Source organism: Palaemon carinicauda, chromosome 18 (genome assembly GCF_036898095.1).
Source record: "Palaemon carinicauda isolate YSFRI2023 chromosome 18, ASM3689809v2, whole genome shotgun sequence".
Lineage (NCBI taxonomy): Eukaryota > Metazoa > Arthropoda > Malacostraca > Decapoda > Palaemonidae > Palaemon > Palaemon carinicauda.
This window is the reverse complement of record NC_090742.1, coordinates 35,477,109-35,499,608: the sequence shown is the minus strand read 5'-3', so window position 1 is coordinate 35,499,608 and position 22,500 is coordinate 35,477,109. Positions and strand designations below refer to the sequence as shown.

Sequence of the window (22,500 nt, the reverse complement as noted above, 5' to 3'; positions counted from 1 at the left end):
AGAAGTAATGAACAATTAAAATAAAAAAAAATTTAAAACTATTAACAACATTAGAATAGATGTTTCATATTTAAACTATAAAGATAATTATGTCAGCCTGTTCAACATAAAGACATTTCCTGCAACTTTGAACTTTTGAAGTTCTACTGATTCAACTACCCTATTAGGAAGATCATTCCACAACTTAGTTCTAGCTGGAATAAAACTTCTACAGTACTGTGTAGTATTGAGCCTCATGATGGAGAAGGGGTAACTATCAGAATTAACCGCATACCTAGTATTACGAACAGGATGGCTTATAGTATTCATAATTTCAGTTGTAGGTATTTGACTGATCAATATGTCATAGGGTTTTTGGGATGCAAAGTGGTAGGATTAAGTTTCGGGTTTTAGTTGATAGTTTTCATGAAAGATGAGGAGGAAAGCTTGAGTTTTTGTGAATTTCAAAGTACCAATCAGTCATGTCATGTTTGTGTCATTTGTACTTTTCTACCTACATATGAGAAATTATAAGATAAAATGGGATAAAAGAAATAGTCAAGAAAACCAACTTATACCAATGAAATGTATTCATGATTTCCACACACCATTGATGAAAATATATTATAAACAGTATGTTAGAAGACCCAAAATATTACTTTTTTTTTTTTTTTTTCATTCTCACACAACTGACAAAATGAGTTTTAGTTTTGGGTGAGTGTTAGCTTGCGTTAGTTGAGACTAAGCGTCCTTTGTATTAATGATAAAATAAAATCTTGAATTACTTCGAGTTTAAAGAAGTAGGGATCGACCCGAAATGATCTACGCTAAAAACTAAAAAAAAATAAAATAAATGAATTCTTTGAGATTCTCTGATAGATTTAGCCAATAGCCTATCAGTGCACAAGAGAGAAATAATTATGAAAGCCTCTTACTCTCTCATATGGCGAATATAGTAGCTCGTGGACTTCAAAATTTCGGGGTTCAGTTTAGTCTTATATAGATCTGTGCGCTTAAAATTTCGCAGTACCAAATACCAATCTCTCTCTCTCTCTCTCTCTCTCTCTCTCTCTCTCTCTCTCTCTCTCTCTCTCTCTCTCTCTCTCTCTCTCTCTCTCGTTTTTGTGGCACATTCGGTAGTGCACCTAGCATGCAAGCTATGGTACCACGTAAAAGTCTGGCCGGACGAGGGGGCCAGCAAATTATGTACTTCGTTGTTAGCTGACTGTTGCCGGTAGCAGTCAGGGTGGAGAAAGAAAGAGATAGAGGGAAGATGAATTGACGTGAGTGTCAATTCTCGCTCTCAACATTTGTATATTAAAAAATGAGGGCCTCCACTACGTAGGTCTCAGCCTACGGGTGTGAAACCAATCAAAAGATATTCGAAAGATTCTAAGGGGTTTGAGTGAATTGAACGAATAACTTAACACTTCAGATGAGCAGCAAAGAAAGATAGCATAGCATTCAGTGTCATTCGTATAAATTTCGGTTTCAGATAAATTTTCATCGGTTTTTACTCACCCAATGATTTGTGTGTGTATATATATATATATATATATATATATATATATATATATATATATATGTTTATATATTTGTGTGTGTATGTATATATATTTAGTATAATGTATGTGTATATAGATACATATGTATGTAATGTATATATGATATATAGACATACATACATACATACTATCACTACCATTGTGGTAGCGTTCTTTCACTGGCTGACCAACTAATTACCTTCCCATTTCTGTGGGTTCTCACCAGCCCCCATCCAATCCCACGCACCGCAATAAAAAGAGTAAAAAAAAAATAATAAAAAAGGAACAATAATGGAAGTTGAAACAGGTCAGTGAGAAGGGAGCTCTGGCTGTCTCGCTCCCTCTTCGTGTTTCTACGACTTGGTGATTAATACCTCTAACGAAATCTAAATAGGATTACTTTTATTTAGTTTTTCTATTATTTTCATGTTTTGAAGGATGTTTCCGTGATCTTCTGTAAATACATCTTTTTATTGATATGAGTCTCAATTGTGTATTGTTATACTGATTTTACGCTCTCTCTCTCTCTCTCTCTCTCTCTCTCTCTCTCTCTCTCTCTCTCTCTCTCTCTCTCTCTCTCTCTCTATATATATATATATATATATATATATATATATATATATATATATATATATATATATATATATATATACACCAAGGCACTTCCCCCAATTTTGGGGGGTAGCCGACATCAACAAATGAAACAAAATAAAAAGGGGACCTCTACTCTCTACGTTCCTCCCAGCCTGACAAGGGACTCAACCGAGTTCAGCTGGTACTGCTAGGGTGCCACCACGAAATCCTATATTAAATGATTACGGGTTTGTATAGCTAGGAAAAATACAATTTAGGACAAATTGTCATATAGGCTATATATATATAATATATATATATATATATATATATATATATATATATATATATATATATATATGAAGCTTCATAATGCTAAATCCCCTACTGCTGCTACCTCCGCGGTCATCTAAGGCACCGGAGGAAGCAGCAGGGCCTACAGGAACTGCGTCACAATCGCTCGCCATTCATTCCTATTTCTAGCACGCTCTCTTGCCTCTCTCACATCTATCCTCCTATCACCCAGAGCTTTCTTCACTCCATCCATCCACCCAAACCTTGGCCTTCCTCTTGTACTTCTCCCATCAACTCTTGCATTCATCCCCTTCTTTAGCAGACAGCCATTTTCCATTCTCTCAACATGGCCAAACCACCTCAACACATTCATATCCACTCTAGCTGCTAACTCATTTCTTACACCCGTTCTCACCCTCACCACTTCGTTCCTAACCCTATATACTCGAGATACACCAGCCATACTCCTTAGGCACTTCATCTCAAACACATTCTATTTCTGTCTCTCCGTCACTTTCATTCCCCACAACTCCGATCCATACATCACAGTTGGTACAATCACTTTCTCATATAGAACTCTCTTTACATTCATGCCCAACCCTCTATTTTTTACTACTCCCTTAACTGCCCCCAACACTTTGCTACCTTCATTCACTCTCTGACGTACATCTGCTTCCACTCCACTATTTGCTGCAACAACAGACCCCAAGTACTTAAACTGATCCACCTCCTCAAGTAACTCTCCATTCAACATGACATTCAACCTTGCACCACCTTCCCTTCTCGTACATCTCATAACCATACTCTTACCCACATTAACTCTCAACTTCCTTCTCTCACACACCCTTCCAAATTCTGTCACTAGTCGGTCAAGCTTCTCTTCTGTGTCAGCAACCAGTACAGTATCATCCGCAACAACAACAGATTTACCTCCCATTCATGGTCATTCTCGTTTACCAGTTTTAATCCTCGTCCAAGCACTCGAGCATTCACCTCTCTCACCACTCCATCAACATACAAGTTAAACAACCACGGCGACATCACACATCCCTGTCTCAGCCCCACTCTCACCGGAAACCAATCACTTACTTCATTTCCTATTCTAACATATGCTTTACTACCTTTGTAGAAACTTTTCACTGCTTTCAACAACCTTCCACCACTCCATATAACCTCATTACATTCCACATTGCTTCCCTATCAAATCTATCATACGCTTTCTCCAGATCCATAAACGCAACATACACCTCCTTACCTTTTGCTAAATATTTCTCGTATATCTGCCTAACTGTAAAAATCTGATTCATACAACCCCTACCTCTTCTAAAACCACCCTGTACTTCTAAGATTGCATTCTCTGTTTTATCCTTGATCCTATTAATCATTACTCTACCATACACTTTTCCAACTACACTCAACAGACTAATACCTCTTGAATTACAACACTCATGCACATCTCCCTTACCCTTATATAGAGGTAAAATACATGCACAAACCCAATCTACTGGTACCATTGACGACACAAAACTCATATTAAACAATCTCACCAACTATTTAAGTACAGTCACACCCCCTTCCTTCAACATCTCAGCTCTCACACCATCCATACCAGATCCTTTTCCTACTCTCGTTTCATCTAGTGCTCTCTTCACTTCCTCTATTGTAATCTCTCTCTCATTCTCATCTCCCATCACCGGCACCTCAACACCTGCAACAGCAATTATATCTGCCTCCCTATTATCCTCAACATTCAGTAAACTTTCAAAATATTCCGCCCACCTCATACTTGGCCTTATGGTGGCCCGGGAAATTGGGTAAAACTCGCTGGTAAGACTGATGTCTCGCCAGGTAAATCCTCGGACAGCTGGTAGCGGTCAGGTTCCAATTTCTTTTATGGGCTCTCGTGACATGGTTGGTTTCGACTGGCCTTTCATTAGAAGGGGCTAGCGTTCGATCCCAAGTATGAGGTAGAAATTTATTTCTATTTGAACACGATGTTGTGTTGATATTTATCCATATTGACTCATTAAGGGTAATTTGAATGAATTACTACCAATTGTGTCACGTGGTGGCCCGGGAAATTGGGTAAAACTCGCTGGTAAGACTGATGTCTCGCCAGGTAAATCCTCGGACAGCTGGTAGCGGTCAGGTTCCAATTTCTTTTATGGGCTCTCATGACATGGTTGGTTTCGACCTGGCCTTTCATTAGAAGGGGCTAGCGTTCGATCCCAAGTATGAGGTAGAAATTTATTTCTATTTGAACACGATGTTGTGTTGATATTTATCCATATTGACTCATTAGGGGTAATTTGAATGAATTACTACCAATTGTGTCACGTGGTGGCCCGGGAAATTGGGTAAAACTCGCTGGTAAGACTGATGTCTCGCCAGGTTAATCCTCGGACAGCTGGTAGCGGTCAGGTTCCAATTTCTTTTATGGGCTCTCGTGACATGGTTGGTTTCGACCTGGCCTTTCATTAGAAGGGGCTAGCGTTCGATCCCAAGTATGAGGTAGAAATTTATTTCTATTTGAACACGATGTTGTGTTGATATTTATCCATATTGACTCATTAGGGGTAATTTGAATGAATTACTACCAATTGTGTCACGTGGTGGCCCGGGAAATTGGGTAAAACTCGCTGGTAAGACTGATGTCTCGCCAGGTAAATCCTCGGACAGCTGGTAGCGGTCAGGTTGCAATTTCTTTTATGGGCTCTCGTGACATGGTTGGTTTCGACCTGGCCTTTCATTAGAAGGGGCTAGCGTTCGATCCCAAGTATGAGATAGAAATTTATATATATATATATATATATATATATATATATATATATATATATATATATATATATATATATATATATATATATATATATATATATATATATATATATATATATATGATATATATAATATATATATATATGTATATTTATATATATAATATATATAATATATATATATATATATATATATATATATATATATATATATATATATATATATATATATATATATATGTTCTGACGCGATAAACAAACCTCGTAATCATTTAATATAGGAATTCTCTTCAGCTCAGCTGAAACGAAATCCTATATTAAATGATTACGGGTTTGTATAGCTAGGAAAAATACAATTTAGGACAAATTGTCATATAGGCTATATATATATATATATATATATATATATATATATATATATATATATATATATATATATATATACATATATACTGTATATGTATAAATATAGATGTATATGTATATATATATATATATATATATATATATATATATATATATATCTATATTTATATGTATATGTATATATATATATATATATATATATATATACATTATTGCTTTAATTTTTCTAAATTATTTAAGTTTTTATAGATGTATAAGGTTTATTATACTGTAGACTTATTGTTTACTTTTTTTTTGATAGTTTGTCATTTCACTGGTGGTTATGTTAGTGTTTATAATGGACTAACGGCTGTTTTATATTTTCAAGTGGTGTGGATTACGTGGCTGCGCTCCTGCGTGAACGGAGTTTTGGAGGGGCTTTTTTTTGAGGATGGTTCCTTAGTGTGTTTCTGAGCCTCCAACATTGAAGGGCACGACATTTGCTACTGGATTATATTTACTCCTCGCCATTGCAGAGCTACAGTGTGAAGCTATTTAGCTTTTTGGATATCCTTTCTCTGCAGCAAGGACCCAGATCATCTTAACATTTTGTGCACTGCCCTTGGTTCAGTAAAAGCCAAGGGGACCTCTCTGTCCCAAGGTAATAATATTTATGCCTATTTAAGTATCACGATCACGACCTGTCAGCTGACGTCATTACTGGAGCTTGTGAAAGCCTTTCAATCAAACCAGCCATCGTCCACTAGATAGGGATATTTAGTTTGTATTTGTTAGGTTGTTCTCACTTTTCGTTGGCCTTCTCCTTTCTGGACCCTCTCTCCATTTAGTATGCATGTGTTGATGACCTTTCCGTAATTGTATAATTGTTTTCTTTTACAGGGAGTTAAGATTGAGTGTGTATCATTTATTAATGTATTATTGTGGTTCAGGTGTTATTTCTGTCTAGTTATTATGTATTAAAATTAAGGAAATTTTGGTGGTATTTTCTTTGTCCCCTTAGAGTTGACTTTGCACTCGTATTGATGTTTTGGTTACTATTCCACCTTCAGTGGATTTAGTACTGTATGATGGTGAATACTATTTGAAAAGTGTAGTGTTTTGTGTGGTGGTCAAAGCCAGCCATCACAAGTGGCGACCTTGCCAGGATATTTCGTTCCTGAGTATTCACCAGTGTTTGTGCAAAGTTAATTCTTGGGGAAATTTTTCAGGCAGTGTATTTTCACCTCCTCGGTGTTATTTTGTGCAAATTTAGTATTTTGTTTGAATAAGTAATCATGGTTGTTAACGTACTAGAACTCCTTGGAGGAGAGGGATGGCAAGAGAGGTTGGCAGAGTTAAATAGGGAAGACTTGGAAATTGTAGCAGAACATTTTGAATTGGAATATGATGTGTCCATAAGAAAGGGTGTATTGCTATTGCTCATTTATGATTATGTTAAAACTGTAAAGACAGGTGGGGAACAAGAGGTGAAACCGGATGAAGTAGTGTCTATAGAAATTTTGGATAAGCAGATTGTCCTGAGACAAATGGAATTTGAAATGGAAAAGTTTAAGGCAGGGGAAAGAGAAAAAGAGAGGCAGCATGAGATTGCCATGAGAAACCCAGGTTCTTTTTCCCCCGCCCATTCCCCAAATAGGTTAGTAACTCCTGCTATCAATTTATCGCAGGCTCTCAAATTTGTACCTAAATTTGAAGAAAATAATGTAGCAGAATTTTTTGTATCGTTTGAGAGGATTGCTGCAAGGTTGGAGTGGCCCCAAGAGTATTGGACCACTCTTATACAAAGTAAATTGGTTGGAAGAGCTCAGAGGGTATATGTAACGCTGGAGGAGGATCTATCAGCAGATTATGAGAGTGTGAAGGCTATTGTCTTGAAGGCCTATGAGTTAGTCCCTGAAGCTTATAGGCAACGCTTCCGAGACTTAGAAAAATGTAGGGAACAAACTTTTGTTGAATTTGCCAGGGCGAAGGAACAGTATGCTAGCGATTGGTTTAAGTCCAAGGAGGTGGGAGATTTTGAGAAATTGAAGGAGTTAATGTTGGTGGAGGAGTTTAAGAGGTGTGTCCCGGATAAGCTGAAGGTCCACCTCGAAGAGTTAAAACTCGAGACTGTTCAGGAGGTAGCCATTGCTAGTGACGAATATTGCTTGTCTCATAAGAGTGAGTTAGGGGGAGTAACGACAAAGGTGAATTCTGGTTGGGTTAAGATGGGTAGGAATAATAATGCTAATCCTAATAATAATGCTAAGGTATTTAGTAGAAATAATCAGGGAAGTAATAATAATCAGGGTAATGCTAATAATAATTTTTCTCCTAACAGAGGCAATAGGCCAAATATATACAATCCAGAGAAATTGAAAACATTGACTTGCTTCTTTTGCAATAAGAAGGGGCACGTAAAGAGTATGTGTTATGCGTTTAAAAAATCTCAAAATGCTAATGTTAGGCCAGTGATGGGTGTGGAAGAGAGAGAGAGAGAACCTACCCCAACAACATCCGCTGATCAATGACTACCTGGTTGTTTTGACAGATATTTGTCTTTCGGTAGCGTCTCCTTCGCCAATTCTTCCGAGAAAAGACGAGTGCGTATTTTGCGTGATACCGGTGCAGCTCAGTCTTTGATTCTAAGGGAGGCATTACCTTGTAATTTTGTACCCAAAAGTGGGGAATTTGTGTTATTGGCTGGTTTTCCTGATTCTGTAAAGTCATATGCTATTGAAAATTTCAATTTAATCTGCCCTTCCTTTGCAGGAGATTTGAAATTGGCCATAGTTGATAAATTCCCGGTTAAGGAGGTTGATGTTGTGTTAGGGAATGATGTGGCTATGAAGAATAATAATTGTCCGATATTGATAAACCCTGATAGTGAAGTAGCAGCAGTTACTCGTTCTAGTGCTAGAATTGTTGACGCTGCAGAGTCAACAATTGATGTAGATTTAAGTAGTTTAGATCGTAGTGATAGCCTAGCTGTAGATCTTGGAATGTTAACGGACAAGTTAAATTGGACCACTGAAGAGCTAATCAAAGCCCAGAAAAAGGAGTTTCGGGAACTCCCTATCGAGTCAGGGGAGGTGTCTGATATGACTGGTCCCAAATTTAAGATATTTAATAATATTTTATATAGGTTGAGTAGGCCTATGGGGGTGGATAATGTTGATTATGAAATTGTGAAACAGATAATGGTTCCTTTTGGTTACAGGAAGGAGTTAATGTCATTGGCGCACGAAAGTGGTCTGGCCGGCCATTTTGGAATTCATAAAACTTCTTGCAAATTGTTAGGGAAATATTATTGGCCGAAGTTGAAGGCAGATGTAAAGAAGTTTGTCAATAGTTGTGATGTGTGCCAGAGGGTCGGTAAACCCAATCAGCGGATTCCAAAATCGCCTCTATGTCCTATTCCTGTAGTTTCCGAACCTTTTAAGGAAGTCATTATTGATGTGGTTGGACCATTACCGAAGACGCGTAGTGGTAATGAGTATATTTTGACAATCATGGATAGGATGTCTCGATATCCCGAGGCAATACCACTACGTACAATAAAAAGTGTTAAAATTGTAGATGTACTAATTGACTTTTTTACCAGGTTTGGGATGCCTAAGATTATTCAATCGGATTGTGGTTCTAATTTTGTTAGCAGGTATTTCAGAGATAAAATGGCAGAGTTAAATATAAAACATGTGACCTCTTCTCCATATCATCCGGAAAGCCAGGGAGCTCTGGAGAGATTTCATCAGACCCTGAAATCCATGGTAAAGAAATATTGTTTGATTAATGGTTCTGAATGGGATAAGGAATTACCTTATTTGTTGTTTGCTTTTCGTTCTGTCCCAAGTCAGTCTTTAGGTTTTTCGCCTTTCAGCCTTGTGTTTGGCCATTGTGTTCGAGGTCCTCTTGATGTGGTTCGTGAGTCTTGGGAGGGAGACGTCCCTGAGGTTAATTTATTGGATTATGTGTCTAATCTAGGCGATAAATTAACCAAGGCTTGGAAATTTGCGGGTGAAAACTTATTATGTAGCCAAAAAAGAATGAAGTTTTTCTTTGATAGGAGGTCCAAGGCACGCGACTTTGCGGTAGGCGATAAAGTATTGGTTTTGTTACCCTTCCCAGGGAATCCATTGAAAGCTTCTTTTTCAGGTCCTTGGAAAATTTTGAAAAAAAGTAAGTGAAGTTAACTATTTAGTGGAGACACCTCAAAGAAGGAAACCTTTTCAACTGTGTCATGTAAATATGTTGAAAGCTTATATGGAACGGGAAAAAGTCATTCCTGTGGCAACTATTGGGAACACGGTAGATTCTGAGAACAATAACCATTTTTCTTTTTCAGAGGGGGAGGGTATTGATGATAATTGTTTTAATGGATGTGAATGGCGGTCAGATAATAGAAAGTCTTTGGAAAAATTTTCGGGAGTAATTTCACATTTAGGTAAGGAAGAACAAAGGTCTTTGAAAAATTTAGTATCTAATTACAAAGAATTATTTTCGGATGTACCGGGTAGGACTTCGGTTCTTGAACATGATGTAGAGGTAGGTAGCGCCACTCCTGTGAAACAATCTCCTTACAGGTTGAATCCCTTCAAAAATGAGGTTGTAGCAAAGGAAGTGGATTATATGCTAAAACATGACCTAATTGAACCTAGTCAAAGTCCTTGGTCATCACCTGTTGTATTGGTCAAGAAATCCGACGGTGATTTCAGGTTATGTTTTGATTACCGTAAGTTGAATGAGTTATCTAAATCTGATTGTTATCCATTACCTCGAATTGAGGATTGTATTGATCGAATGGGGAAGGCCAAATACATTAGCAAATTCGATTTGTTGAAAGGTTATTGGCAAGTTCCTCTTTCAAAGCGGGCAAGGGCCCTGTCTGCTTTTGTAACACCACAGGGATTGTTTCAATGTAAAGTTATGCCGTTTGGTATGAAGAACGCGGCTGCTACCTTTCAGAGGTTAATGAATACTTTAGTCCATGGTTTAGAAGGATGTGTTGTGTATATCGATGATATTGTTATTTATAGCGATGATTGGGAAACCCATTTAAAACGTATTAGGGCACTATTTGAGGTGTTGAAAAAGGCAAATTTGGTAATTAATTTAAAGAAAAGCGATTTCGCAAAGGCGAAGGTGGTATATTTGGGTCATGAGGTTGGTAATGGTAAAGTTGCTCCTAAGCAGGCCAATATCGAAAGTATTGAAAATATGGTAGTCCCTAAATGTAGGAGGGATGTCCGAAGATTCCTTGGTTTGAGTGGGTACTACCGAAGGTTTGTTAGGAATTTTTCGGATATAGCCGATCCGTTAACAAATCTCTTGAGAAAGAATGTAGCATTTGTCTGGACGAATGAAACGCAAAGGGCTTTTGATAATTTAAAAAGAGTTTTAATTAATTTCCCTGTCTTGAGAGCTCCTGATTTTGACCTTCCTTTTTCTCTTGCCACTGATGCAAGTGACGTTGGTGTAGGAGCGGTGTTGTTGCAGAATGACGAGCAGGGAGTTTCTCATCCTGTCGCATTCTTTTAAAAAAATTGTCCTCCGCCCAACGTAGGTATTCAACTGTGGAGAAAGAGACACTTGCGTTAATATTCGCTATTAATCATTTTCAGGTTTATCTCTCCTCCTCAGATACACCTATTAAGGTCTTGACAGACCATAATCCCCTGACCTTCATCAGCAGATACAAAAATAAAAATCAACGATTGATGAGGTGGAGTCTCATGCTGCAAGAGTGGAATTTAGAATTTTCCCACATCCCAGGAAAAGATAATATTGTTGCCGATTTTCTCTCTCGCAGCGTTGAATATTAGTTGATTGACAGAGGGCTATGCAGTTATTAAAGGTAGTATCTGTATCGCTCTAATTATGGTGTGTGTGCTGTTGAAGGGGGCACGTAGTGAGTAGAAGTAAATGTATATTTAAGATTTATTAATCATGGTTTGTTTACAGAAGACTATAATGTTCTGGGTATATGATATAGGATCTTTAAGGTTAAAAGGTGAGGGTGATCACTGGTACTTTCTAATGATTGATTAATTAGATGGGTCATGGGCTCACGGGTCTGTAGCACAACAGCCGTTTTTTAGGCGCTACAGGCTGGTGTATGAGTGGTACCCTAGACTGAGTTAAGGTTAATCTACTAAGGTTTAGAGGTGTCAGGTACGATAAGGTTTATAGTAAGCTAAGAAAAGAGATAGGCACTAATCTGGTATTCTGTATTTTCAGGCTAATAATTACGCTTCATCGAGTTTGTTTGTTTGTTTGCGCAGGGGAGTCTTGTGGTGGTCTTCTCTGTGTCGTTCGGTGTGTGTGTATGTATTGGACACTATGGTGATAAGTGTGATATATAACACTGAAATAGACAGTGGTTTTTGTGATCAACATTTATTGATAGTGAGTGATGTGTATCCCTGAAAATGAACAGTGTATTGAGTGTGGAAAAGGTTATAGCTTTTGGACTATAATTACAGAATCCGGTTGTTAGTGCAATGACTCTTAATTAAGTTTATTAACGATATGAGTGATGTGAAATTTTTAGGTTGGGTACCTATTTATCAGATGGTGATGTTTTGGTTTTCTGGTTTTGGAAAGTTTACTTGTGATTAATTTAGGTTTAAGATTTTTTTTTTTAGTATTGGTTATATATTGCTATCCTTGTGAGCTGCAAACCTTGGTACTTGCCCCCCTCTTTCCTTTTGTTTGTCATGTTTTTGCAGTTTGTTTAATATTTAATATTTTTGAGTGTTGGTTTAATATTTCATTATGTGATAACCTGTATGTTATAATTCAAATCACTTTGAAAAAAAAAAAAAAATTTTGATTTTTTTTTTTGGTTGGGTGAGGAGGTGTAACATTATTGCTTTAATTTTTCTAAATTATTTAAGTTTTTATAGATGTATAAGGTTTATTATACTGTAGACTTATTGTTTACTTTTTTTTTGATAGTTTGTCTTTTCACTGGTGGTTATGTTAGTGTTTATAATGGACTAACGGCTGTTTTATATTTTCAAGTGGTGTGGATTACGTGGCTGCGCTCCTGCGTGAACGGAGTTTTGGAGGGGCTTTTTTTTGAGGATGGTTCCTTAGTGTGTTTCTGAGCCTCCAACATTGAAGGGCACGACATTTGCTACTGGATTATATTTACTCCTCGCCATTGCAGAGCTACAGTGTGAAGCTATTTAGCTTTTTGGATATCCTTTCTCTGCAGCAAGGACCCAGATCATCTTAACATTTTGTGCACTGCCCTTGGTTCAGTAAAAGCCAAGGGGACCTCTCTGTCCCAAGGTAATAATATTTATGCCTATTTAAGTATCGCGATCACGACCTGTCAGCTGACGTCATTACTGGAGCTTGTGAAAGCCTTTCAATCAAACCAGCCATCGTCCACTAGATAGGGATATTTAGTTTGTATTTGTTAGGTTGTTCTCACTTTTCGTTGGCCTTCTCCTTTCTGGACCCTCTCTCCATTTAGTATGCATGTGTTGATGACCTTTCCGTAATTGTATAATTGTTTTCTTTTACAGGGAGTTAAGATTGAGTGTGTATCATTTATTAATGTATTATTGTGGTTCAGGTGTTATTTCTGTCTAGTTATTATGTATTAAAATTAAGGAAATTTTGGTGGTATTTTCTTTGTCCCCTTAGAGTTGACTTTGCACTCGTATTGATGTTTTGGTTACTATTCCACCTTCAGTGGATTTAGTACTGTATGATGGTGAATACTATTTGAAAAGTGTAGTGTTTTGTGTGGTGGTCAAAGCCAGCCATCACAATATATATATTATATATATATATAAGTTTTCAATTAATCTAGGTTAGATATGGGCATTGTGTGGTGAAAAAAAAAAACAATATGATTGTTGATTAAAGTAGTTGTTGAATAAAATTTATAAATTTTCCACAATACGATGTGCAATAGATCACCGTCACATTCAGGGATGTGAGGAAGGAGGCACATTCAGTATTTACTTTCCATGTTGCGTGAATGATTTATTCAAGCCCCAAAGGCTGCTCAGACATTATATCAATGAGCCGTAAGAAATATGATTCTCTCTCTCTCTCTCTCTCTCTCTCTCTCTCTCTCTCTCTCTCTCTCTCTCTCTCTCTCTCTCTCTCTCTCTCTCATATATATATAAATATGTATATATATATATATGTATATATATATATATATATATATATATATATATATACGATAGATATATATATATATATAAATTTCATTTTGTGTACGTTGAAGCTTGCTTTTATAGAACAGGCCTGACACTCTGTGGGTCTGGTGTTCGGTTCCCTCAAGCTTCCCTCCTTTTGAGTTATCGGCGAATGGATATAAACTTTGGCAAGGCGCAAAGCAAGATTCTTTTACAGCCTTTTACTATCAAACTAATGGTGTCACCCTCTCTCTCTCTCTCTCTCTCTCTCTCTCTCTCTCTCTACAAGACTAATGTATATATATATATATATATATATGTGTGTGTGTGTGTGTGTTTGTGTAGGTGTGGATTTGTGTGTACGCGCGCACGAGTGTGTGTCTGTTACGGACGTAGCCAGAGCAATTAAATTTCCCATCACTTGGCATTCATCCATCATTCGGAAATTAGTCCGTATATATATATATATATATACATATATATATATATATATATATATATATATATATATATATATATCTTATTTATTCTTACTCTAGTAACTAAATGGCAAACAAGATTGACTCACGTATTTTTAATATGCAGTAAGTGTAACGTGATTTTAACCATACACCATATTTCATGGAAATGCAGTCTTTAGAAGGTAAAGAATTTATGTTTTGGTCAGAAAACTTCGTCTTTTTTATCGGATTCTTGTAGTTTATGCTCTTTTAATATTTTAACGTTATTTTAGCAGCATATGTTTAATGAATTGAATATTAATATCTATTCATAGAGGTTTTCATTTGATTAATTTTTTATTCTTTTCCAATAAAAGATTCGAGATTGACTTACTGAACTGGGTAATCTCCCCCGTTTTAATAATAATAGATAATTATAAAAAAAAGGATCTGGACGTTGATGTGTGTTATAAAACGATTAAAAAGTCGTCGCTAAAGTTTGCTTTAGCTTCATTATTTTTAAAAAAGCATCTTCTCTATGGGTACTTTTTCATTCATTCGTCTGAAATAATATCCATTAAATAATAATTTCTTTGAAAATAACACATGTTGCGATATCATTAAAATTTTCCTCATTTCCGTTACTTTTGCTGGTATTAGGTTACTGAGTGAGACGAAATGTAGTTACTGCCGAAATTATCTTTTCATTTATGTATTTATATTTATATCATTATTCTGGATAGGTTGAGTAAAATTTGGAAATCAAATCGCCAGAAATTACATATAAGAATCAGACTATATATCAGTTTAGTGAGATCGGTGTTACTCTATGGACATGAGTCATGGTATGACAATAAAACAATATCCAAAAGATTTAGTAGATTTGAGAAAAAAGTCCTCAGAAGGATATTGGGAGTTAAATGGCAGGACATGATTAGACATGAAACTATAAGAGAGATTACTCGAGTGCCATATGTGGATGAGATCGTAATGAGGGGTAGATGGAGATGGTTTGAGAATACTCTTTGCACTCCCCAATAGAGATTAGTTCACCAAATGTCCAGTTGGGCTCCACAAGGCACTAGAAGAGTTGGGAGACCCAGGCCTACATGGCTGAGGACTATGAAGAGCGAATTAGGAGATGATGAATGGAGAAGTATTCAATTAAAAGCTAAAGATAGAGACGACTGGCGAAATCTTAACAGAGGCCCTTTGCGTCAATAGGAGATTATTATTATTATTATTATTATTATTATTATTATTATTATTATTATTATTAGATAAGCTACAACCTAGTAAGAAAGGTAGAATGCTACAAGCCCTTGGGCTCTAACAGGGAGAATAGCCCAGTGAAGAAGGGAAATAAAGTACACTAACAGATAGCATAGTGTGCTTGAGTGTAGCCTCAAGCAAGAGAACTCTAACCCAAGACAGTGGAGGATCATGGTACAGAGGCAATGGCACACCCAAGACTAGAGAACAATGGTTTGATCTTAGTGTATCCTTATAGAGGAGCTGCTTGCCATAGCTAAAGAGTCTCTTCTACCCCTGCCAAGAGTAAAGTAGGCACTGAACAATTGCAGTGCAGTAGTTAACCCTTGAGTGAAGAAGTATCTTTCTGTTATCGTAGTGTTACCAGGTGTTTGAGGAAAGAGGAGAATGTGTAAAGAATACAGTACGCCAGACTATTCAGTGGATCTGTAAGGAAAGGAATAATGAGCCGTAACTAGATGGGGATCCGCTATAGTACTTCTGGCCAGTCAAAGGACACAACAACTTTTTAACGGTAGTATCTCAACGGGTGGCTAGTGCTTTGGCCAACCTAAAGTCGTTTCTTCTCTCGAATTTCTGTATGCGGTATATGCAATGTACACAGAAAGCGAATATGATCATCAACACCTGTGAAAACATATCCTGTTCGTATTTGGATTCAGCATCCATTTCTAGGTCTAATGGAATCATAGGTCCATCCTTGTAAAAATTTTCACTTCAGTCTATTATCACTGTTTGAGATATAATATTGAGAAGCAGTTTTGTAAACAAACGAAGGAAAACGGTAAATATTATGACCCCTATGAAAGCCGCCAACCCCTTTTTCAATAACCAAAGAAATTTCCATGAAATATGAAAACAGGGAATAAAGAACAACCTGCACAGGAGCACAACCAAAGACTATATATAGCGAAGGGAAAAGGTAAAGCTGCCCTCAGTTGCTCAGGGGAAAAAAATAAAAGGGCTTTCGTAAACAACTCTATCCCCAGTCTATTAACCGGTTTTTGTTTTCCTTATTTTTTTTTTTTTTATGTTTTTCCCCACGATTTTTGCAGCCTACTGCTTATTCATTTCTCCCTTCCTATGAAGTTGAACGGATGTTACGGATACACCGTAGATCAATAGTAGCTATTAATCAATTTCAATGCAATTTTCTTTTAAATAGGATGTGATTAAAAGAAAACTTGATTATGGTATCTTATTGTATCGAATCAAGCATTACCAAAGGGTATTTTAACCATCTGTTTTACTTCTGTTCCTACTTTCTTATTTCAATTTTGCTGTCCAACATTTTTTTTTACCTTTTGATTGCGAGGTTTTCCCCCAGTTGCAATTAAACACTGACAAACTTTCATGGCTTCAGCGCAGTGCCATATGTCTCAATTTCATAAAGCCATAATAATTTTTCGGGGAAGTACTTTTACAATGTAATGTTAATCCTATTTCGGCTAAATGTTGTAAACATTTTGTAAAATGGACTTCAGAACGTCAGTGTGATTTTACGTATACAAATTCTTTTGTTAGCTACGAAAGTATAAGCTTTTTCGTGAATTCATGATTCTTTACGATGTCGTGTGTATTCAGTTTCCGAAATGCAGGGCAAAAAGAAAAATGGAAGGGTGTATAAAACTCATATATTATCGTTTCCTCTTCCTTTCATTCGATTTTCACCTCTAGATGTCGTCCTTTCAACCACCCTTCTAGCCAATCACCTTGAAACATTGTGTATTTCCCCCTTGTCGTCATCGGTAACGATGGACCGCTAATAAAATGGACTGCTAATGAAATAGAATTGTAGATCAGTGCTAAGAAACTACAGAGACATTTATATGTACGTGCACGAATAACATTAGAGAATTCTCAAAAAATATATATATAAACTTGTCATATTAACATGGTGTAGTCACGTGCTATATATTAATGATATTGAGAAAGCGTCGCTTGGTAACCTAATATTTCCTGTACCTTGACGGGGAAAAATTTCAAGGATTCATCCGGTGACTAGAATAATTTTTTTTTTCAGTTTCCCCACTATCATCATGACCTTCTTCATCCTTTCTTCTTCTACTTTTCTTATTCTTCTATGGAAGGATGGAGCAATATCTGAATGTTTCGTATTAATTGGTTATTTTACCTTCTATGGCAGCTTTTTTTTTTTTTTTTTTTTTTTTTTTTTTTTTCTCATCATCTGTCTTCTGGGAAGTAGGATTCTCCTTTCATCTCTGAATACCTCTTTTCTTTTCTTTTCTTTTACCTGTTGTTGCTCTTCCATATTTTTTCTTCTTCGGCTGGAAAATAGGCCAAGACTTCCTTCCCTTTGGTGTTTCACCCTTGGCATCGGAACCGTATTTTATTCCTTTTTGGCTCTTCTACATCATTGTTTAAATTTCTCATGTCTTTCTTCTTCGTCTTTTTCGCGTGTGTTTCTTCTTTGCCTTCATCTTATGTTTGTTCGTAATCTCTCCTTTATGTAAATCAAGAGAGTTGAAAGTAAGGAACAATTTCTAGTATTTCCTTTGGACTATCATTATTCATGATTCTTATCTATTATATCGAGCGAACAAAATAACACTATTTTTGGTGTTACTATCTATACGTTTTGGGTTTGATGGTTGCATGAGATATCAAACCTATTTTCTACATACACACACACAAACGCGTGCACTCGACTTGGAGGCTCCCTCAGAGGTGACTCAAAATAGGTCCTCATTGCCTGCTTTCCAGGTTATTTACGGAATAGTTGTTTGAAACCAGTGATATTTGTAGATTTACAGGAGTTGGAATTTCTCACTGATATTAAGTTTTATATATTTTGATTTATTTCCCCACTTGCAGTTAGCAAATAATTCATTCAAAATATGATAGAACAATTTTACCAACGATAAGAAAATATCTGGGGTAATCTGTAGACATTCATGAATGAAAGAGTATTACGCCTGTTTGGGGTCCGAGAACTGTTGATGTCATGACACCAATATCTCATTAATCAATCAATCGATCAGTCAACTACCGGTCTCTGATACCGAAATCTATCATGCTATGGTCTCTACCTTTGAGGCCTAAATCCCCTGAGATGGAGAGAAAGGTAGAGAGAGTGTACATCAAATCAGACATGACCTACATATTCTAATTAATGGGTTTTCAAAGTATTGTTTCCTGCATATTATGAACTTTTAGTTTTTTTATCAATTTATGCAACAGTGAAAATAGTATCAAGAGTAGTAGCTGGTATTTCATGAAATATATGATGATTAATAATGGGGTGATAATAACACAAATAACAAAATACACAAACAAATGTAAATACAATATATGTACGCACAAATATGTATACAGTATATGTGTGGGTATATATATATATATATACATATATATATATATATATATGTGTGTGTGTGTGTGTGTGTGACCGTGCGAATAATATAGTATATTGTTATTTTTATGATTATTGTTTATTTGGTGTCTGTTATCAAAAGCTGAAGATGATGCATTTTGTTATAACCAATGTCAAATATGATACCTTAAAATGATTCTCTCTCTCTCTCTCTCTCTCTCTCTCTCTCTCTCTCTCTCTCTCTCTATCTCTCTCTCTCTCTCTCTCTCTTGCCAACAAATGTCTGTATCCTTCATTTGCAATGTGTCATTTTCCAGATGAGAGAAAAGTTATAATAAAGTCAGATGAAAATGAGACCAGCAATTCTTAACGATTTTACAATTCGGATATTAGAATGAAAATAAGATTCTCATTCTCAGTTAGCAATTTTAACTTACTTCATTATCTCTCTCGCAATCTAAAATCTGATGGTGTCTTTCTTGAAGGGGAAATAACGGAAATGAGCTGCAAAAACTTCAATGACCTCATTGCAACTTATTCTTGAAAAATAAAGTGATATTATTATTATTATTATTATTATTATTATTATTATTATTATATTCGACAAATATATTTTCTAATACAAAAGTATTTATGGATAGCAGTACCTGTTAATATTTCTTCATTCAAATTTAAATATATATATATATATATATATATATATATATACTTGAAATTGTACTTTTCTTTGCTATTTAATATTAAACAACAGATAATCCAAAATTATGATATGCAAATACTCTCTACGAATATCACATCCAAATTAGAGATTGATTTTACGTAAAGAAATTTAAGAAAGCATAACGATTTTCCTACTTGTAGATTTCTTTATCTTTACTGTATATTGTTAAAAAAAACTACTCCGTAGGTGTCGGAAGAGAATCCTTTGCGTGTCATTTAGAGCCAGGTATCTGGTAGGATATAGGAATCTTATTATCCTTCAGTCTAACATATTTCATTCTACTCCTTGATCGATCTTTGGATTCAAAGTATATCTCGCTTAAGCCTTTGATGAGACTTAGCTCATGATTTTCATTAACCATCAGTCTTCCATGTAACATTAATCATCATTATGGATAGTTTCGACTCGAAAAACTACCTTACAATTGGTGATTGATAAATGAATCATAGTCCGTCATCGTGATTAATTGGTTCACTGATTCACGTTGAGAGAAGTCTACATTATTATACGATATTTTTGTTTGATCAGTAATTAATCCTTTTATGATTCGTATTTATATTATTAATTAATTCCTTATAAATTCATCACAGTTAAGGTTAGAAGATTTTGATTAAACGTCATACTGACGGTATTAAGTATTTAGCAGTAAGTCCTTATCTACAAGTATTATTATATTATCAGCGCGTACTTATCTTTAATTTTACACACACGAGATATGTATGTATGTATATTATATAAATGTATGTATGTATGTATGTATGGGATATGTCATCATCATCATCATCATCATCAACCGTTACTAGTCCACTGCAGAACAAAAGCCTCAGACATGTCCTTACACTTACGTATGTTTATAGTCTTTCTATGACAGTCCACACCCGCAAACTTTCTTAGTTCATCAATCCATCGTCTTCTCCTTACCCTGCTTCTTTTGCAATCTCTAGGACCCATTCTGGTATTCTAAATGTCCATCTATTATCTGCCATTCTCATTATTTGTCCTGCCCTCGCCCATTTCTTTTTCTTACATGTTGTTAGAATATCCTCAACTTCAGTTTGCTCCCGTATCCATGTTGCTCTTTTTCTTTCTCTTTGTGTTATTCCCATCATTATTCTTTCCATAGCTCTCTGAGTTGTAATTAGCTTACGTAAGGCTCCAAGTTTCTGTTGCAAAATGTAAAACTGGTAGTACTATCGCATTAAATACTTGTCTTTTTATGAAAAAGTTGCATTTTACTTTTCATAATCTCATTTTGTTTTCCAATAACTCTCCATCTCATGCTTATCCTTCTTTTAATTTCGGTTTCGTACACTGAAGAAACACTTACTGTCTGTCGTATGTATATTCATTAAAAATCTCTGTAGGTTCGTCCATAACTGTTATTGATTGTCTCTTCATTTTCATTGAGCATCATCTTAGTTTGCTCATATTTATTATCAGTCCTACATATATGCTTTCTTCATTCAAAATTTCTATAATCTTTTTCAATTCCTCCCATGATTCCCTAAATACAACTATGTCATCTGCAAATTTCAAGTAGTTAAGGTATTCCCTAATAATATTAACTCCTACATTTTCCAAATCTAAATTTTTTTAAAAACTACTTCTAGGTATGCTGGAATAATTTAGGTGAGATGGTGTTTCCTGCTAAATCCTTTCTCTGCCGGAATTTTCTCACAATCTTTAAGTAATTTGAGGATTGCTGTACTTTCTGTATAGATATCTTCAAGTGCTCTAAAATAAGATTCATTAATTCCTTGTCTTGAAAGGGCTTTCATTATTGCTGAGGCTTTGACAGAAACAAAAGTTTTCTCATAGTCTATAAATCTCATAAATAGTGGTTTGTCATACTCTGTTGATTTTTTTGGTTTGTCATACTCTGTTAATTTTTTTTTCATTAGCTGTTTAATTATATGGATATGGTCAGTTGTTGAATATCCACATAAGGGGTTTGTATATACATACATATACAGAATATATATGCTTAGAATATATGTGTATGTAGATATGAGCGTGCACGTAAAAACATTATGCTTTTATAATTAAAAAAACATTTCCGTCCATGTAATTGTACCTGCAAGAAACCTATTTCCTCAAACTTTCTCTCTCTCTCTCTCTCTCTCTCTCTCTCTCTCTCTCTCTCTCTGAGATTTATGGTCTTTCATCGCTTACCACCCCACCTACTCATTTATCATTTGTCTCCACCCATGTCGGTAATTCTCTCTCTCTCTCTCTCTCTCTCTCTCTCTCTCTCTCTCTCTCTCTCGTCGCGTTTTGCGCTGTTTCCTTCTTCCCTCATTTCCTTCCGCAAGAGGGACGCAATGAGATAAATGGATTAGATAGACAGAAGGAGAGAGCGAGAGAGAGAAACAATTAAATAGTAACATATTGTTTGAGTGTTTATATTTACTCGTTGAACACAACCAAAAACATGTAAGGGACTATACTTAGGCTTATGTGTTTGTATGGGTTTAAAGGAATGTCAGTAATGTTTGGTTATGAATGAGTTTTGATTTGTAAATATGTAAATAGTAAAATTTCATATTTTCGTAATTTATATAGAATATGTATTGCATGACATTCGTGCAAATATATCCTTGGAAAAGACTGGCAATGGCCTGGGGATATGAAATATAAAAATTTGCATATTCGTGAGTTGCCCCACATACTGTGAAATTAATGTGAATGTATAAATTGACCTCGGAAAATATAATGTCTATGAATTTTACAGGAGCGGTGAATTTATAAAAAAGACTAGAAAGATGCGGATGGGGAAAAATGCTTTAGGCAGGGACTTGATAATGAATTTATAGAAAGGATACAATACTTAAAATCACTCAACCTATGATGTTTAATTTTGAAAAGTATGGCATCTGCCTTTGCTGAGAGAAGGAATTAAATTTAAGGTCTCTCTCTCTCTCTCTCTCTCTCTCTCTCTCTCTCTCTCTCTCTCTCTCTCGTCTTGTTTTATGTTGCCTTTTTAACACGACAAAACTATCGATAATTATGTGCCTTGGACATCTTAAATGTGAATATAAAAGAACCAAGTGCTAGTTAGA

General features: G+C 35.7%; 1 protein-coding gene across 2 annotated transcripts in view; it reads right to left on the bottom strand.

The window, feature by feature from the left end:
• LOC137657040 (uncharacterized) overlaps positions 1-22,500 on the bottom strand; it is a 273,663-nt gene that overhangs the window by 170,264 nt on the left and 80,899 nt on the right. The window lies entirely within an intron of this gene.